Source organism: Lynx rufus, unplaced genomic scaffold, assembly GCF_022079265.1.
Source record: "Lynx rufus isolate CCGP_SWC_20201006 ecotype Redwood Valley unplaced genomic scaffold, mLynRuf1.p SCAF_6, whole genome shotgun sequence".
Lineage (NCBI taxonomy): Eukaryota > Metazoa > Chordata > Mammalia > Carnivora > Felidae > Lynx > Lynx rufus.
In genome coordinates, this window is record NW_025814878.1 from 19564207 (window position 1) to 19583783 (window position 19577).

Here is a 19577-nt window from a genome sequence, read left to right on the forward strand (position 1 = left end):
GGACAGTAGCATTGAAATGGTATTCAACAGTGTCATAGTCCTGTCATTCTATTAACTGTCTTTAAGCCAATGGGATTTATGGAGGATAGAGAGGTTTATTATCTTATTATCCAAAATATATTCCATGGTGTGTAAGTCAAATTTACAATTTGAGCATCAAATAGTGTTGGCTATTCTTTATTCTCATTTTATTCCAGTGCAGAGTACGCCAGATATGCTAAAAGTACTGGCCAGAAAAGCATTCTATTTAACCAGCGTTCTCATTGGAAATAGTGATCCTCCAAATATAGCTCTCCATTGATTTTTACCACCACAGTGATAAGTCATCAAGTATCAGTGCCACTTAGGCGGTGTGACTGTGTGTGTGTGTGTGTGTGTGTGTGTGTGTGTGTGTGTATGTGTGATGATGTGTATGTGTATGATTGAGGGAGAGAGAGAGAGAGAGAGAGAGAGACAGAGAGAAGAGATTAAGAAACAGAAAGAGACATTGAGTGGGGGGAAATCTGTGTTTATTATATTATTGCTTCTTTCATCCTAAGATGACTCCGTTTGGTGCTGTGAAATTTTTAAGTGCCAACCAAGATGCAAAACCATCACTGTCACACAGAATAAACCCTTAAATGAGCAGATGCAGTTGCGTTTGTCTAATATGCTATTATTGATATGTCATTATTTCTGTCTACCTTTCTCTCTGGGCATTGATCACTTTTGCTCAAATTGAACACTCAATTTGTCCTATTTATGCCATAAGAAACAGCAACTTACATCACTTGCCCTTCAGTATTCCTGAGCTAAGCTTCATGTCTTCTAATAAATCATTCTTCCTTGATGGGGGGGCATATTTTATTCATCTTTGGGTCTGCAGAGCTTGGTATAGTGCTGCTGGTTCACAGTAGACACTGAATGACTAGCCACCATATTGAATTGAACTATACCATTTAAAATTGTCTTTAGGCAAGGGTTTTTATATCTACCCCCTCTGGCTTTTCTAATTGAATTCAAATAATTTGAAGTGAAGTTTCAATTGTTGTAGAGGGGTGGCATTTCCATCCTTAATTACCAGTGACCTACTCTTATCTATCGATGTTAACTCTGGTCTTTTAATGTCAAACATGACATTGATCCAGAAGCCAAATGTGATTCTTTCAGTTTGGATAAGAGCCTGAACCTATATTGTTTTGGATGACATTATCATACATGAACCTTAAACATGCTCTTTATGGTAATGCAAACTTCCTAGTCTAGAAACTCTAGCATAGTTTCTACCTTAGAGGCAAGATGGAAACATCATCCTTACTGTTGTATCTCTCATTGTTTCAACATCTTTAGCATGGTAAATTTATGCATGTTCTTCCTATTTTTTTCTTTCAGGAAAGGGGCTGTGGAAAAGGTATTTTAACATTCATATTTTCTAGTGAATGTTATTAAAATTCTATTAATTCTAATGTTTATTATTGTTGTAGTAATCTTTTATAAATAAATAAGATCAAATTGCAAAATTTAATGATTAATTTTCTCCCCTAATTTATTAGACTGTTAACAAATTGTCATCCATTTAACTCCTTTCCTTTTTTCTTAAAAATCCATCCTCAGTATACATTATAAAACCAATCATAGAGTAATGAAAACCTAGGAATATTATGGTATAATTTGTAAACTTCAAGTGTAAATTCTTGAGAACTGATCATGGTGAGTTTTTAGATTTCATAACTTAATGGAACTTTAGAAATAAATTGCCTTAATTCCTTCGTTGTTGAAATAAGGAAGCTAAAATTATGTGTCAGTTAATGATCGCCCCCAGTCATAGTTGGTGAGATGCTCAAACTTGACAGAAGATTTTCTCACTTTAGGTCTAAATATTTTACTCTTAAATCATGTGATCTCTGACTAATCCCTTTAAAAAGGAACTGAGTAGAGAATGTGTATGGGTGCCATTTACAGACACGTAGAGCCACATACTCATTGTTGGCAGGTAGCATCAATTACTATGCAGATAACTGTATATATACCATGGTGGTATATCATCCATTCAAATATTTAGTGACAATACCAACTTAATGTCTTATTTGAAAAAGCTACTAAATGTTAAGAAATCAAAAACCTGTATCATCAATTGCAATGATGCCAGAAAGAGGCATGGAGCATGGAAAGGTCACAGTTTGGGAGAATGTGTTTGACTTTTCATACCAGAGCCAATACTTCATACGAGATATATTCATACGAGATATATTCATACAAGATATATTCATACTTCAAACCTCCTATGAGATATATTATTAGTTACACCTATTTCATAATATCTGCTATATCATACGATTAGTTTTCCTTATTAACAACATTATGACCAATTGCTACCATTTTTGAGAACCTACTCAGAGCCAAGTTTTACTACATCATTCAAGAGATTACAACAGGTCCCATAAGTGTAATCTAAAAGAAATAATAATAAAAAATAAAAATAATAAACAAACAAAAAAGCAGAATCAGACCTACAAATACAGTGAATAAACTGATGGTTGCCAAAGGGCAGGGTGGTAGGTTGGGCAAATTGGGTGAAGGAGAGTGGGAGATACAGGTTTCCAGTTAGGGAATGCACAAGTCATGGGAATAAAAGGCATAGCATAAGGAATACAGTCAATTATATTGTAATAGCAATGTAATAGGACAGATGATAGCTACACTCGTGGTGAACATAGCATAATGTGTAAACTTGTCAATTTACTAAGTTGTACACCTGAAACTAATGTAGCATTGTGTGTCAACTCTACTCAAATAAAACCATAAAGAAGATGTACAACAATTCTGCAAGATAGATATGATTGCCCTCATTTTACCAAAACAATATTGTTACCAAAAAAATACCAAATTGCTAAGTAAGAGAAATAGAATGAAAAATCCAGGTACACCATAACAACCTCTACCAAATCAATCACCCCAAGTAAATAACTCTTGCTCTCTTCCCATAAATCATTCTTCCTCCTTGTGCCAGTTTGGATTCTTTGGAAAGAAAATGCCAAAGCAGAATTTGCAGTACGAAAGATTTATTTCAGGTAATGTGTGTGACAGCTAACAGAAGAGAAAGCAGAAGTGGGCAAAGCTCTCTGACTGCGGTGTGGGTCTGACACCTGTGGAAGAAAGGGGGGACAATTAGGAAGAGAGAGACTCAGGCTATGGTATAGGTGTGAGAAAGTCTGAAGCTCAAAGGGGTCTAAAGACTGTCAGTAGAGGAATCCTGCCTTCAACAGAAATAACAACATCCCGCTCTATTATGCTTGGGCATTGGTTAAAGCTGCCTAAGGAGAACATATCCTCACCTTGCTGCAATCAGAGATGGTCCTTGAGGCAGGATGTCTCTTAAACGGTGATTAAAGTAGTGCATGCCTATGGCCAACTTACTTTGTAAAAGTCCCTTAGAAGTTCTTAATTTCCTTGACTAAAATGGGGACACTTGATCTAACTTAAAATGTTAGCATTTGTTCTGCTAGTAACCAATTACTAGAAAGCATCTAGGAATTTACCAGTACATAAAAAGCACTCGAAATATTTTCATGAAAATAAATGTAGGGCATTCAATAACACCACTTTTAGTATTTTAAATACACTATCTCTACAGTTACTGGCTAATTGGGTAGAAAAATAGAGAAATGGTCTTTCAGAATGTATCATTTTAAGTTTATCATTCTCAACTCTGGATTTGCTTTTGCCAGTGCTAGGGATAACCCTAACCCAAATGCATCAACCATTAAACATCTATGGCCAGCCACTAGTACTATGGAAGAAACATCATTCCCGAGGGTAATATTCCTGTTACTATTTTATATTATCACACTCAATTAAAAAAATTCTAAAGTAAAGTTCATTGCAACGTGATTGCTCAACTCCCAAGTGAATTGAAGACTGTTAACTTGGCCAAATGAGATAGGTCTTTATTTTCCAGCCCTTATCTGGATAATTTAGGCAGAAAATAAAACCACTGAGGAAGGGCTGAAAGATTGTTTATTTTAGAGTTGATAAGATTATGGGAAAATTAAAGAACTACTCAGTGTACACCAAGGAAGATATTTTTCATACTATGAAAAATATAATGACGGAGCATATTTTCTCTATCCTCACTAACAGTCGAGCAAAGGAAAATTAGTGCTACCACAACAAATCTATTTTAGAGTATAAGAAAAATTATCCTATATTTGGGATTTTTATACTACAGAATAAGTCACTAAGGTAGGTAATATAAATCTTTCTATGGGTGTACTGATTGATTTATTAATTCATTCATGCATTCATTCAATATTATTTTTCAATATTTACAATATGTAAAATTTTAGGCTTTACAGTGGAATATCATGAAACATAGTATGAATGAAATACAAGTCTAGACCACATTAAGTGTCCATTCTGTCTATAACTTTAAATCAATATCAAAAAGTAAGCCAGAGTGGCATCAGAACATTAGAGTAGCAATTTCAAAACTTTGTCTCATTGCAAAAGCAAGATATGAGCTGGCAAAAACTGTCAGAATTAACTTTTCTTTTTTTTTGAATTCTGGAATCAGAACACAACAATCAGGGGAATATTTAATGAAGAGAAAAACTTTTGGATTTTGGTAAGAGAGCTCTGGGGCACTTTAACTCATGTGGTTGCCATCTGCACGACTCAGTTTAGCAGCAGCAGCCTTGAGATGGCAACCTGTGTTGCTGGTGCAGGTTATTGGTACCAGAGGGATCAATATGCACCTTGTTCTTAAAGAATTGTGGCTGTGTGTTTTGGCCTGTCTAGTGGATGTCTGAAGGATCATCTCAAGGGCTTGATGTGTTTCATCTACCTCAGAGCTGTCACAGGATTGTGACAGCATCCCCAGCAGTGTTTGCTGAAAACATGTAAAGGTAAATGTATTAGCCATGGCCACTTGGACCAAATTAGAATATTTGAGACAAACAAGAGACCAAGAAGCTTGGGAATAAAGAGGTTGGGGAAGGAGAAACATAGGGAGAAAAGGCTTTGAAAACCTCCCACATAGTCTCAAGTATATAGATGGTCATGAAAATGGCTAAGTCTGAATGCACGCTCAGAAAACACCTGAGAAGAACCTAAGTTTTCACCTCTTGCTGAACTTCAGGCTCTGTGTGGCAGGAAGTCAGGAAGTGAAGACCACAGCAATCTTATAAATTACCTGGCAAGTGGGGTGCCTGGGTGGCTCAGTCAGTTAAGCATCTGACTCTTGATTTTGGCTCAGGTCACGAACCCACGGTTTGTGAGTTGGAGCCCAGTTTGTGAGCTTGAACCCCACATGGGGCTCTGTGCTGACAGCACAAAGCCTGCTTGGTATTCTTTCTCTCTCCCTCTCTGTCTCGGCCCCTCCACTGCTTACACTTTCCCTCTCCTGTCTCAAAAACAAAACAAAACAAAACAAATAAACAAACAAAAACTACCTGGCAAATCTTGGAGTGCCTGAATACAGAGTCCATCTGAAAAGTCAAAGAGAGGTGGTTGTTGTTTTTTTCTCCTTTCTTTTTTGGTTTTAAGTACTTAAGAACATCTCTGTCAAATCTTTAGCTGACTACAAAGCTGAAGAAACAGAAATGTCAGTGGCCAAGACAAAGAATGTATATTAACAAAATTAGTTTAGGAAAAGAACTAGACGAACAACCCACCAAAACAAATTGTAACAACAAACTATGGGAAAGGAGAAGAATCTGATTTCTAGAGTTACCACACTGCAATGTTCAAAATATCCATCTTTCAACAAAAAATTATGAGACAGGCAAGAAAAAAAAATAATACACATGAATGTTCATACCACTAACAGGAAAAAAAAAATTAGTAGTAACTGTCACCAAAGAAGCCCTGAAATTGATCTGACCTAACAAGTAATTTAAAATAATTGTTTTAAATATGTTAAAGGAGCTAAATGAAACCAAGAGAATGATGCCTCACAAAATGGGTAATATCACTTAAGAGATGGAATTTGTTTTAAAGCCATATAGAAATTCTGGAGGTAAAAGGTATAATAACTAAAAGAAAAATTTCAGTAAAGCAGTTCAATAGCAGTTTTGAATAGACAAAAATAATATCTGTAAATTTGAAGATTGATTATTTGAGAGCATCCAGGGTGAAAAACAGAAAGAAAAAAAATAAAGAAAAACAATAAAGAAAGATGAGACTTCTGGAACACCATCAAGCATATCAATATAAACATAATGGAGTCCCAGAAGATGAGGAGAAAGAGACAGTGGTCAAAATAATATTTGAAAAATTCACGGCTAAACACTTGCTAAATTTGCATACTGAATCTACACATCTAAGAATTTCAACAAACCCAGCTTGAGTAAACTCAAACAGTTCTACACTAAGACTTCTTGAAAATTGTTGAAAGACAAAGAAAGAATTATGAAAGTAGCAAGACAGAAGTGAATTGTCTCATACAAAGGAAACTAAATAGTATTAACAGCCATTTCTCACCAGAAACTATAAAGGCCAGAGGGCAGTATGATGAGATATTTAAAGTGTTGAAAGAAAAAAAAATCTGTTAGCAAGAATTCTATATCTGGTAAATTTCCTTCAAAAATGAAGCCATTCTTATATAAACAAAACTACAGAGTTCAGTACTAGCAGAGATGTCTTGTATGAAATGTTAAAGGAGGTCCTCAAAATGAATTAAAAGGACTAGAAGTAACTCAGAGCCATAGGAAAAAAATAAAAACCCTGGTAAAGGTAACGACATAGGTAAACACATAAACCAGTATTATTGTATTTTTTATTTCTTTTTCCTCTTTTCCTCAACTTTATTCTTCATTTTTAGCAAATTTCTTTATAATTGTAGTTGACACAAAATGTTATATTAGTTTCAGGTGTGCAGCACAGTGATTTGACAAGTTTATATATTAGGCTATGTTCACCATCAGTGTAGCTTCCATCTATCACCATACAATGCCATTATAGTATCATTGACTACATTCCTTATGCTGTGCCTTTTATTCCCATGACTTATTCATTTGTAACACCTCTTTTTAGTCTATACAATTTAAAAGAGAATTGCATAAAAATAATTATTAATCAATGTTAATGGGCACACAATGTGTAAAGATATAATTTGTGACAATAATAATATAAGAGGGTTGGAATTATATAGAAGCAACTTTGTATACTATTGAAACTAAGCTGGTATTAATTGGAAATAGAATAAGATGTCAATTGTATTCCCCAAGGTTACCGTTAAAAAAATAACTAAAAAATATACAGTTAAATACCATGGGCTCCACTAACATCATATAAAATAGATTGTAATGCAAAAATTGTCCCAAGAGAAAATGAAATACTGTATATTACATACTACATATTGATAAAAGAGTCTGTTTTTAAGAATTTTTAACAATTACAAACATATACCCAGCTAACAACAGGGCCCCAAAATCTGTAAAGCAAAAACTGACAGAAATACAATAGTTTTAAACTTCAATATCTCCCTTTCAATAATAAATAGAGCAACTAGACAGAAAATGAAAAGTAAATAGAGTATTTGAAGAGCACTATGATGCAATTAGACCTAATAGACACATGTACTGCAGAATATACATTTATCTGATATGGACCTGGAAGATTCCCCAGGCTACACTATATTCTACTCCACAAAACAAATCTCCATAGATTTTTAAATAGCTAAAGAATAAAATATATTTTCTCCAACTGCAATGGAATGAAACTGCAAACCAATTATAGAAGCAAATCTGAAAAAAAATTATGGAAATTGGACAACATAGTTTAAATAACTAATAGTTTAAAGAAGAAATCACAAGAAAATTTTGATAGTACTTTGAGACAAATGGAAGCAAAATCCCAAAATAATGAAACCTGTAAGATGCAGCTACAGTAGTTCTCAGAGGGAAATTTGTACCTATAAATCATACATTTAAAAATAGTACTATCTAAAACCAATAGCCTAATTTTAAACATAAAGGAACTAGAAAAGAAGGGCAAACTAAGTCCAAAGCTAGCAGAAGAAAGGAAATGAGAAAGATAAGAATGAAGATTTAAATAAATAAATAAATAAATAAATAAATAAACAAATTATGGAATAAGTGAAAATAAAAGTTGGTCCCTTGAAAAGATCAACGATACTGACAAACCTTCAGGTAGACAAAGAAAAAAGACAGATTATTCAAATTAATTAAATTAGAAGTGAAAATGGGAACCACAAAAAAATGAAAATGAGGATATTGTTTCTGGCCTTAGATAAAAATATTATAAAAAACTTCATAAACAATTGTATGCCAAGAAATTAGTGCACTATATTATTAGTTGAGTTTATATGTTGAATCACCCTTGAAATTCTTGGGTAAATCTCATTTGGCCGCAGTGTATAATCCTTTCAAATGCTGCTTGGTTCAGTTTGATAGTATTTTGTTGAGAATTTTGCATCTATTCTTACAAAGATGTTGTGTTTTCTTTTCTTGTGATGCCTTTGTCTGGCTCTGGCATCACGCTAATGTTAACTTCACAAAACAAGTTAGAAAGTGATCCTTCCTCTCCTATTATTTTGTAAGAGTTTGAGAAAAATTCGTGTTAATTTTTCTTTAAATGTTTGGTAGAGTTAATCAGAAAAAGTGAGATTTATCCAAGAATTTCAAGGGTGATTCAACACATTAAATCAATCAATAATATATCACATTACTACAATGAAAAAAAATGCATGATTATGACGATTGATATAGCAAAATCACCTGACAAAATCCAGCATCCAGAATGTATAAGTTACACTTAAAACTCAACAACAAAAAGGCAACCAGTCCAATTTAAAAATTGGCAGAAGACATGAATAGGCATTTCTTCAAAAAAGATACACTGAAGTATCCAATATGCACTTGAAAATGTGCTAAATAGCATCAGTCATTAGAGAAATGCAAATTCAAACCACAAGATATCACTTCATAGTAACTAAATGGCTACAACAAAAATACAAAAATTAAAAAAAAAAGAAAAATACCAGAATGTAACAAGCGTTGGCTAGTAACGAAACATGGAGAAACGAACTCTCACACATTGCTGGTCAGAAAGAAGAGTGCTACCACTGTGGAAAACATTTGACTCTTCTTCGAAAGTTAAACACAGTGTTCCCATAAAACTCAGCAATTCCTCTCCCAGATATATATCCAAAAGAATGAAAAATAGATGTTCCAGCAAAAACTTGTGCACAAATGTTCAAAGTAGCACTATTCAAAATTGGTCCAACAATGGTAATAATTCAAATGTCTATCTGTTGATGGATGGATAAGTAGTGGTATATCCACAGGATAGAATCTTACTCAACCATAAAAAGGAATGAAACAAGGATATATGCCACAACATAGGTGGATATCAAAGGCATTATGCTAAGTGAAGGAAGACAGTCACAAAGGCCACATTTTGCATGATTCCCTTTATATGGTATATTCACAGTAGACAAATCCAGAGAGACAGCCATCTTGTGATTGCCAGAGGCTAAGGGATCAAGGAGTAGGGATTAAGGAGTGACCGTTTAATAGTTGTGAGGGGCTGGAGAGAGGGGGAAATGAATAGTGATGGCATAATGGGTAAAGATTTTCCTTTGGGGTAATATCAACATTCTGTAACTAGATGGTGGTGATGTTGTACAACACTGTAAATGTACTAAAAGCCACCATGAATTTTATCTCAAGTTAAAGAAGTATAAATTAATGGGCAGCATAATATGATCCTACGAAAGATGTCATGCAGTGGTATATAATTCCTACCAAATAGATGAGACAAAAAAATGTTCTGAAGGAATGTGGAAGGAGAGTTCAATAAGCTTCAGAAGGGGAAATGTTTACTAGGAGAATCAAAACTTCCTCTGAACTTTCAAAGAAGTTAGGATGGAGATGGCTAAGGGGGGTTTGAGTGAGCCGCGAGGAAGTGGGGAGAAGTTTAGAAGCAAAAGATAATGCTCTGCGTGGGGTGGCATAGTTCTGCTATCACCTGAAAAAAAAAAAGAGCCATTTTCTGAAACATAAATGGCAAATGGGTAACTCAAAAGTCACATGTAGCTCATCGATGACAACTGTTTGGTGCACATAGCTATTTAAAACTGGGAAAAATCCACTTAAAATCTGGATTTTGAACTTTTCTTAAAAATTAAATATATAGGAATGCCCAGGTGGCTCAGTCTGATGAGTGGCTGACCCTTGATTTCAGCTCAGGTTTGTGTGTTCAAGCCCCACATCAGGCTCTATGCTAACAAAGGCAGAGCCTGCTTGGGATTCTTTCTCTCCCCGTCTCTACCCCTCCCCTGCTCAAGCTTTTGCTCTCTCTCTCAAAATAAATAAACTTAAAAAAAATTAAAAAAATTAAATATATACATTTAATATATATGGCAATGGACTCCCTATTCCTAAACATTACAGATTTACTGGAGCAAAGCAATGGTGGGCCCTTTCCGAAGGAGTCTGAAAACACTCAGTTGCATTACTTATTTCCTAGACATTTAAATTTGAAGGACAGAATCAAAATTTTTAACATCTTTTTTAGCTTCTACAGTACCGTAATTCTAAAGTAAATTTGCAAGAATAACCTTTCCATGAACCTTAAGAATCTAAGTAATAATTTTAAATTTTTGAGTCATTATGCATCCCATAGAACGTAAGGTGCTCTGTGTTACAGACATCCAGTTTTAATTTTACATCAAGCCATCCAACTCTCCTTATGAGATGAGCAGATTTATTATTTCATAATCTCATTTTAGGATTTTATAGACCAAATGGGACACATGTCCTAGGAAATGTTAATGTGGAAAGGATTTGTTCAGAAATATAAATTTTCTCTATTTAAAAAACAGAATTTAAAGAAAGGATGTATTTTTTCAATCAGTTTTATAATGGCACCCCCACGCATATTTTGCACCTTCAAAATATCCCAATTCTATATATTTGTAGCTGAATATATTTTTGTTCTGACACAGCTGGAAAAAGCTTCAATTTAGCAATTTAGATTTAGCAAACAATTTGTGCATAATATGGCCCATTTGCTTTTGGTGTTATTTCATCATGATTTTAGAGCCAAAAATACTGCAATATAAAAATCAGCAATTGAGTATGTGCAGTGACTCTGATGAACTGGATTTTCAATAGTGTTTTGTTTAAAATATTATCCAGCCTGCTTAGAATGTATAATTTCAAAAATGTCATGGCTTAAAAGGTAAGATGCCCCTTACTGGGTCTAATTTCCATTACAAATCAAGAGGACACAAGCTGTGATATCACTCACGGCCTATGTGAGAAGAACTTAACCCGCTGACCCACCTCATTCTTCTCTGTTCTTGTGAACACTGAACCAAGGCTATGTCTGATACATTTATAACTTAATTTGTTTTGAGATTGTACATCTAGATTTTATGCAGTTTCTCAAATGGGAAGCAAATTATGCCCTACCTTCCAAGACTCTTGTCCTCTAAATAAAAGAAAGGACAAGACTCAGTTGCACTGAAACTAATCAGTGTGGGCTTTTCAGGATCTTCCAGGTATGGCCAGTGAGACACTGAAGCCCCGTTTTGTTCAAGTTTGGTTCAGGAGAAGAAGTTATAAAATCCATAGACACAAACGCAAATGCACACACACATACACACACACGCAATGGATGAGGAAAGGTGATCTCAGGATCAGGACCTCCTGCTTTGAGTTTCTAGTGGTTATCTGGAGGCTAGCAACCACTTGACCTCAGAGCACTTGTTTTCTTGCCTTTAGGATGAATGTTCTCTGGTGCCTCCCTGATTGTACACAGCTTGACTTACTAAAAAAAGCTGTGTGTGTACTGCTCTAGAACTCACTCAAGTCTAGACTCTATTTTTTTTTATTTTTTTAATGTTTATTTTTGATTAAGAGAGAGACAGACAGACAGACAGACAGAACACAAGCAGGGGAGGGACAGAGAGAGAGGCAGACACAGAATCCGAAGCAGGCTCCAGGCTTTGAGCTGTCAGCACAGAGCCTGACGGGGGGCTGGAAGCTACAAACCGTGAGATCATGACCTGAGCCAGAATGGGACACTTAACTGACTGAGCCACCCAGCTGCCCCAGGGGTTTTAATGAACAGGATTAATGAACAGGAAAGAAGATGGTGAGGATGAGGGGACAAAAGGAGGTAAAGAAGAAAAGTACTGCATCCGGAGGTAGCAGAATAAGGACATGAGAATGAGAATCAACATACCGTCGCAGGGGACTACAGGCTTCCTCATGGTGCCCAATTAAAAAGTGGGAGCCAGAGATCATTAGAAGTGAGGATGGAAAAGTAGGATGAATTCAGATGTCTGCAGGCCTTAAATCCCAAGATAACCCTGAGTCCTAGCATTCTACCAGATGGCAGTAAATATCCTTCAAAATTAAGCTTCTAAACGACTATACACTTATTATATTTCTTTCTTAAGGTGAATATTACCTTAATCATTATTTCCCACACTTCCTTTATGAAAAGAATCAATTGGAGTTGTAAAAAGCCTCACATTATGAGGCCCCTCTGGAAGACTGAAACAATACTGTCTGAGAGGGCACAAGAATCTGGATTCTTCACAGGAATCTTATGGTCAGACATGTTTGAAAATGCTAATGGTGGAATTTCCTTAGCAGTAATTTCTATCAAAAGATAATGTGTCAGGGGTGCCTGGGTGCTTCAGTTGTTTAAGTGTCCAACTCTTGATTTCGGGTCAGGTCATGATCTCTGTTGTGAGACTGAGCCCCATGTAGAGCTCCCCACTGAGTATGAAGCCTGCTTAAGATTCTCTCTTTCCCACAGCCCCTCCCCCACTCATGCTCTCTCTTTCTCTCTCTCAAAAAAACAAAAACAAAAACAATGACAAGATAGAAAAAAACCACACCAGGATGTGTCAAATTTGATGTTTTCTTTTTAAATTTTAAATAACATTAAAATAAAAGGAGGCTATTGTATACATTGGAGAGAAATCCGTATTATAATAAAAAAAATTATTTAGTATGTCACAGTTAGGGTAAGATTTAAATTTGTTACTTCAGAATTGTATGAAGCAATTTTATACCATTGAATGACTCTGAATTAATTAACCATAAAATGCTGATAACCAGTTTTCTTCCTATATTTTCTTTTTAAAAGGAAATGAATGAAAATACAAAGAAATGATAATTACAGTTTTATAAATTCCAAAGATTAATTTCCATGTCCAGTCTAATTTGTGTGATAACGACATTCTGTCAACCTTAATTTTTACTCTGAATTTTCACTTGGTCATGGTATATGTATTTGCGTTTTTCTTTATGCTTTGCTGGGAATTCTTAAAATAGGTGACATTTTAATCCAGGGGTAATACAGAAAATATATATGTGATATAAGCTGTGTGATATGTTCATATAGCTTCCAAAGTACCTCGCAATTCATCTACATGACAGTTGTTATTGAAGCTTAAGGTCATTAGCACAGGAAACTTGGCAAGGACATAAGACTGGGTTATAAATATTGGTTTCAGATGTCATTTTAGGACAGAATTAACTTCTCTCAGGATGTAGTAGCACGGATTATACAAGAGATCTCAGTTGAATCCAAAGTTATTTGTGAGATTAATGAATTAGACTGAAGGAAAAGCATAGAATACAATTTGAATTCATGTTGCTTTTGATTAAAAAAAAAAAGTTTTGGGGGCACCTGTGTGGCTCGGTTGGTTAAGTGTCTTTTTCAGCTCAGGTCACGATCTCACACTCCATGAGTTCAAGCCCCATATCTGGCTCTGCGCTGACAGTGCAAAGCCTGCTTGGGATTCTCTCTCTCTCCGTCTTTCTGCCCCTCCCCTGCTCAGGCTCTCTCTCTCTCAAAATAAGTAAACAAACTTTTAACAACAACAACAACAAAAAGTTTTGGTAGTGAAGTTGAAGAGTTCAATTTTTGTAACTTATACATTATCTAACATGAGGAAAGTTACTTAACCTCTCTAAATGTAGTTTTTGTCCTGAGTCAAATTCAAGTAGATGGAAACTGTTTTTTTTTTCCTATGGTTCTTGGCACATGTTAAGTTCTTCTCCTTCCTCTTTCTTTTCTATACTTCATTTTCCTTCATCTTCCTCCTCTTTTTAGTCTATTATCATTAGTTTCATCATCACTTTTACACATTTACTGATACATCCCTCTACCTCTGTTTTCTCAAGGTTCTTTAGTTCCTTGAAAACCTTGCAAAATTACATTTTATCTATGAGAGTAGCTGTATATAGAGCAAAAATGTACATCAAAACACTTTCTCAGTGACATACAGTTTGAAAAATAAATACTATTTATTCAAATATCTATTGTAAAAATGTATTAGGGCTGTTTATAAAATTGCATGGATTCTGACAGGATAAAAAAAATAAGTGATAAAATAAGAAGGGAAAGAATGAGGTGAAGTCAGAGGAAAGTTTAATACACCAAGGAATTCCATAAAATAATTTGTAAGAATTTGGGCTGTAAATTTGCTTTTCCCAAAGCTAATGCATACAATAATGATGATGGTCATAACCAAAAAAGAGAATAAGGAAAAATTATGTTTCATAAGTTACAGAGTTGGCAAGATGGGATCACATCACCAAGAACAGCAGTGGAGGGCAGTGATAACCACTGCTGTTACTAAGAATAGAGACAATTTTTTCCTTTAGTCCTCATGAGGTAAGTACTGATTGGTAGAAAGGGCAATGGCCTTGGCATTCCTCCAGGAAATGAGTCTGTCCCAGAGGGCACTGGTATCACCAGCATTTGGAATTGAGGCATTGACATGAGACCAAAGTAAGGTTCAATGAAAACTACCCTACAACTAGCCAAAATAATGTTGCTCCATTGTGGACCTCTATGATGGTCTGACATGACAGAGGAGTAAGTTGTAGAATGCCTTAGAGAGATAGTCTTGGCATATTTTTCAATCCTCAATAAATCCCGCAGACCTAGGTAAAAATTGTGGGGTAGTAAGTTTAAGGTTGTATTCTGATTAGTACCTGGATAGTAAAGATAATACATTGTCAATTTAAGGTGGGTCACATGACAATCACAGGCCTGACATCTCCTTGTGAACTGTTAGGAACTAGCAACAACATATGAACAGTTGGAAACTCATTCCATTTCTACACAGGTGTGCACAAAGGAGATAACATATTGTCAGAGTCAACATTTTCCTCAGAAAAGGAATCCAGTTTTGCTTTAACACACAGGAAAATGGCCTGTGATGGCTTCCAGTCGAATCTTATTGAATGTTGTTATAACCTAAGGCACAGATTTAAAAATTGATTCTAATTTATATCAGTTTAATAATTATTTACCTGAATAAATATATATCCTAATATATGTGTGTTTAATTATTTAATGAAAGCTTATAAAATGTATCTGGAAATTCTCATGGTTTTGACATATCTGTTAAAATATACGAGTATACCTGGACTCAACATAATCACCTTTTTATTGAGAGAGGTGGCGTAATATTATGGAAGGTGTTGGAGACTTAAAGTAGAGAGATCTATGTTCTGTTCCAGAATGCACATGAACTTTCTGTGTAACCACTATGGTGTTCAGCTAAGTTTTCTTTTTGGTGAAATGAGAGATTGGTAACAGATAAGTTCAAAGGTCCCTTCCATGTACAGATTTGAAGGGATTCTCACTGACTTTAACGTTTAAGCAGTTGTATGTACGTTATCCATGTTAAAATTTTATTCAGTTGCTAAAACAGCTCTTTCATTTTTCACCAAATACAGCTGAGAATTGTCTCCTCAAGCAGGAGTGAAACAATTACTCAGTCACCAAATCACAAACTAACTACTTAACAAACATCCATAGGTTACGTCAATAAGCAAAATAAGTAATAAAAATCATTCCTATCACCTAAGACATACAGAATAGTCCTCATTTTAGAAACATAAAAACTAGTGACCAGAAAATGTAAGTAGATTTCAAAGGCCGTACACCTAGCAAGATAGAATTTGAGTTTTGATTTTTCAACTTCAAGAATTATGATCTTTTTCTAGTAAGCCATGCTCTTGATGACATGACAGAGATTTGGGTTATAGAGATAGATAAGCCAAGACATTCTAAAGAACAAAACAACAGTACTCAGTGATAAATTGTGTCAAAATTATTCTTTGAAGATTATGTTAGTTTTTCCATAGCAAGCATGCATCACTAACAAGCACAAATCAAGTCACTAGGCTGATAAAATATTAAAAAAAAAAAAAAAACCCCTGAAACGTGGGGCACCTGGCAGGCACAGTAATTAAAGCATGAGACTCTTGATCTTGGGGTCGTGGTTCTAGCCCCACATGGGAGAGTGGCAAAGAGTACTTGAAAAAAATTTTTTAAACGTGCAAATGCTCAATTTAATTTATAAATACCCATTATTGGAGACTCAATACATTGTATTTACCTTTACATAATTGGAAAGGAAGCATGTATGCCATTTAAAAATTTTTCTGTCATTAAATTTCTGGAAATTGTCAACTGGGCTTTAAAGAAAGAGGAAGACCAAGAAGATTTTTTAAATAAATAGTTATAAAAAGTATCCCTGTTTCAGCACATGACCTTTGCTTTGTCACCACTTTCCTAAGGAAAGACAAAGGGGGCACTAATGGGGTCCAGGATATACTACCCCCAAATATGGTGTCTGGGCATATTGATTACTTTAAGCTGAAGACATTTGAGAAACAGCCAGTACAGGAAGGATTTTCCCTGAATCAGTTCATAAGATCTTTATGTGAGAAGGACCCTCTCTCCTCCCAGAGGAAAGGATCATCCTTATCTCAAAAAAGAAGAGTGAGATAAATCTGAATGAACAGGTTTTGCTAACTTTCCCTCAGTTTACTACCCTTAGCTCATATCCTTTTTGTTCTGCCACATTTTTCTACCACTTTCTCCTCTTCATCAAACCTGGTATAAAGACACTCAGATTAACTCTATCTTTCTGTCTTCATTTCCATATGAAGTGCCCATGTCAGGTAAAATTTACACGAAATAAATGTGCACACTTTTCTTAATTTGTCTTTTGTCACACAGACCCCACTGAGAACCAAAAGGATAGGAGGATGAAGGTATTTTTCTTTCCCTCCAGAATAATACTTTCAGACTTTAGCTTTCTCATACGTGAGACATAGAGACTTGTCAAAATAGTATCTAAGGTCCGTTCTGGTCAATAACATTCTTAGAGTTTATTAAAATAATTAGTTGTAAGGGTGCCTGGCTGGCTCAGTCAGTAGAGCATGAGACTCTTGATCTCAGGGTCATGAGTTCAAGCCCCATGTTGGGCATAGTGCTTTGTTAAAAAAAAAAAATTGTAAAACAGTTAACAAGTAGCAGCAATAGAGAAAGGAAGAGAAGAAAAGGGTAGTGTGATTTTACAACGTATAGTAAGTCAAGAAAAACCAAATTTTTGACTAACAATGACTTTGGAATTTTTTTCTTTGTAGGAAACATATCTCAAAATAGCAGAAGAAGATGGCCCAAAATGTGAAGAAGATTTAACATTTATCTCATTCTTAGGCCTTGAATCACTGCATAGAAACCATGATAGTCTAATAATTTCCATTAGATATTATAAAATCATAAGGATTTGCAGTTAAACATATAGACTACAATCTTTTATAAGCTACATTTTAAAATGGGGTCAATATCATTAAATTTCAAATACAGAATGTGAAGGAAATGAACTACTTTACGTTTCAAGTGATACCCTTTTTATGAAAACATGAATCTAAATCTGCAGTTGTACTAACCTATTGCCTAAGGCATTAGAAAGAAAATACCAGTATCTCTGTGTATTTCCACAATTAACTGTTGTACTTTCAAAATAGTGCACTATCAGGGCGCCTGGGTGGCTTGGTCAGTTAAGCCGCCGACTTCGGCTCAGGTCATGATCTCGCGGTCCGTGAGTTCGAGCCCTGCGTCGGGCTCTGTGCTGACAGCTCAGAGCCTGGAGCCTGTTTCAGATTCTGTGTCTCCCTCTCTCTGACCCTCCCCCGTTCATGCGCTGTCTCTCTCTGTCTCAAAAATAAATAAACGTTAGGCGGGGGTCCAGGAAGATGGCGGCGTAGGAGGACGCTGGGCTCACCGCGCGTCCTGCTGATCACTTAGATTCCACCTACACCTGCCTAAATAACCCAGAAAACCGCCAGAGGATTAGCAGAACAGAGTCACCGGACCCAAGTGCAGACTAGAGGCCCACGGAAGAGGCAAGCGCGACTTAGCGTCTGGGAGGTCATAAGTTAACAGCTCTGCTCGGAAAGCGGGAAGGCTAGAGGACAAAGGGAGGGTGAGCTGCGGAGCCCCTGGACGACAGAGCTCAGTTTGGCGGGGAACAAAGGCGCTCGCCAGCGCCATCTCCCCCGCCCATCCCCCAGCCAAAATCCCAAAGGGAACCGGCTCTGGCCAGGGAAATTGCTCGCTCCGCGCGAACACCCAACTCTGTGCTTCTGCGGAGCCAAACCTCCGGCAGCGATCTGACTCCCTCCGGCTGCCACAGGGCCCCTCCTGAAGTGGATCACCTAAGGAGAAGCGAGCTAAGCCTGCCCCCCCTGCCGCCGTGCACCTTGCCTTCCCACCCCAGCTAATACGCCAGATCCCCAGCATCACAAGCCTGGCAGTGTGCAAGTAGCCCAGACGGGCCACACCACCCCACAGTGAATCCCGCCCCTAGGAGAGGGGAAGAGAAGGCACACACCAGTCTGACTGTGGCCCCAGCGGTGGGCTGGGGGCAGACATCAGGTCGGACTGCGGCCCCGCCCACCAACTCCAGTTATACACCACAGCACAGGGGAAGTGCCCTGCAGGCCCTCAACACACCAGGGACTATCCAAAATGACCAAGCGGAAGAATTCCCCTCAGAAGAATCTCCAGGAAATAACAACAGCTAATGAGCTGATCAAAAAGGATTTAAATAATATAACAGAAAGTGAATTTAGAATAATAGTCATAAAATTAATCGCTGGGCTGGAAAACAGCATACAGGACAGCAGAGAATCTCTTGCTACAGACATCAGGGGACTAATGAACAGTCACGAGGAGCTGAAAAACGCTTTAAAGGAAATGGAAAACAAAATGCAAACCACCACAGCTCGGATGGAAGAGGCAGAGGAGAGAATAGGTGAACTAGAAGATAAAGTTATGGAAAAAGAGGAAGCTGAGAAAAAGAGAGATAAAAAAATCCAGGAGTATGAGGGGAAAATTAGAGAACTAAGTGATACACTAAAAAGAAATAATCTACGCATAATTGGTATCCCAGAGGAGGAAGAGAGAGGGAAAGGTGCTGAAGGGGTACTTGAAGAAATAATAGCTGAGAACTTCCCTGAACTGGGGAAGGAAAAAGGCATTGAAATCCAAGAGGCACAGAGAACTCCCTTCAGACGTAACTTGAATCGATCTTCTGCACGACATATCATAGTGAAACTGGCAAAATACAAGGATAAAGAGAAAATTCTGAAAGCAGCAAGGGGTAAACGTGCCCTCACATATAAAGGGAGACCTATAAGACTCGTGACTGATCTCTCTTTTGAAACTTGGCAGGCCAGAAAGAATTGGCACGAGATTTTCAGGGTGCTAGACAGCAAAAATATGCAGCCGAGAATCCTTTA

At 36.5% G+C, this 19577-nt stretch overlaps 1 non-coding gene across 1 annotated transcript; it reads left to right on the plus strand.

The window, feature by feature from the left end:
* Window positions 1-17185: 17185 nt before the first annotated feature.
* On the plus strand, window positions 17186-17258 carry TRNAK-CUU (transfer RNA lysine (anticodon CUU)). Its single transcript has one exon. It is a non-coding gene; the product is annotated as a tRNA-Lys (tRNA).
* The last annotated feature ends 2319 nt before the right edge of the window (window positions 17259-19577 follow it).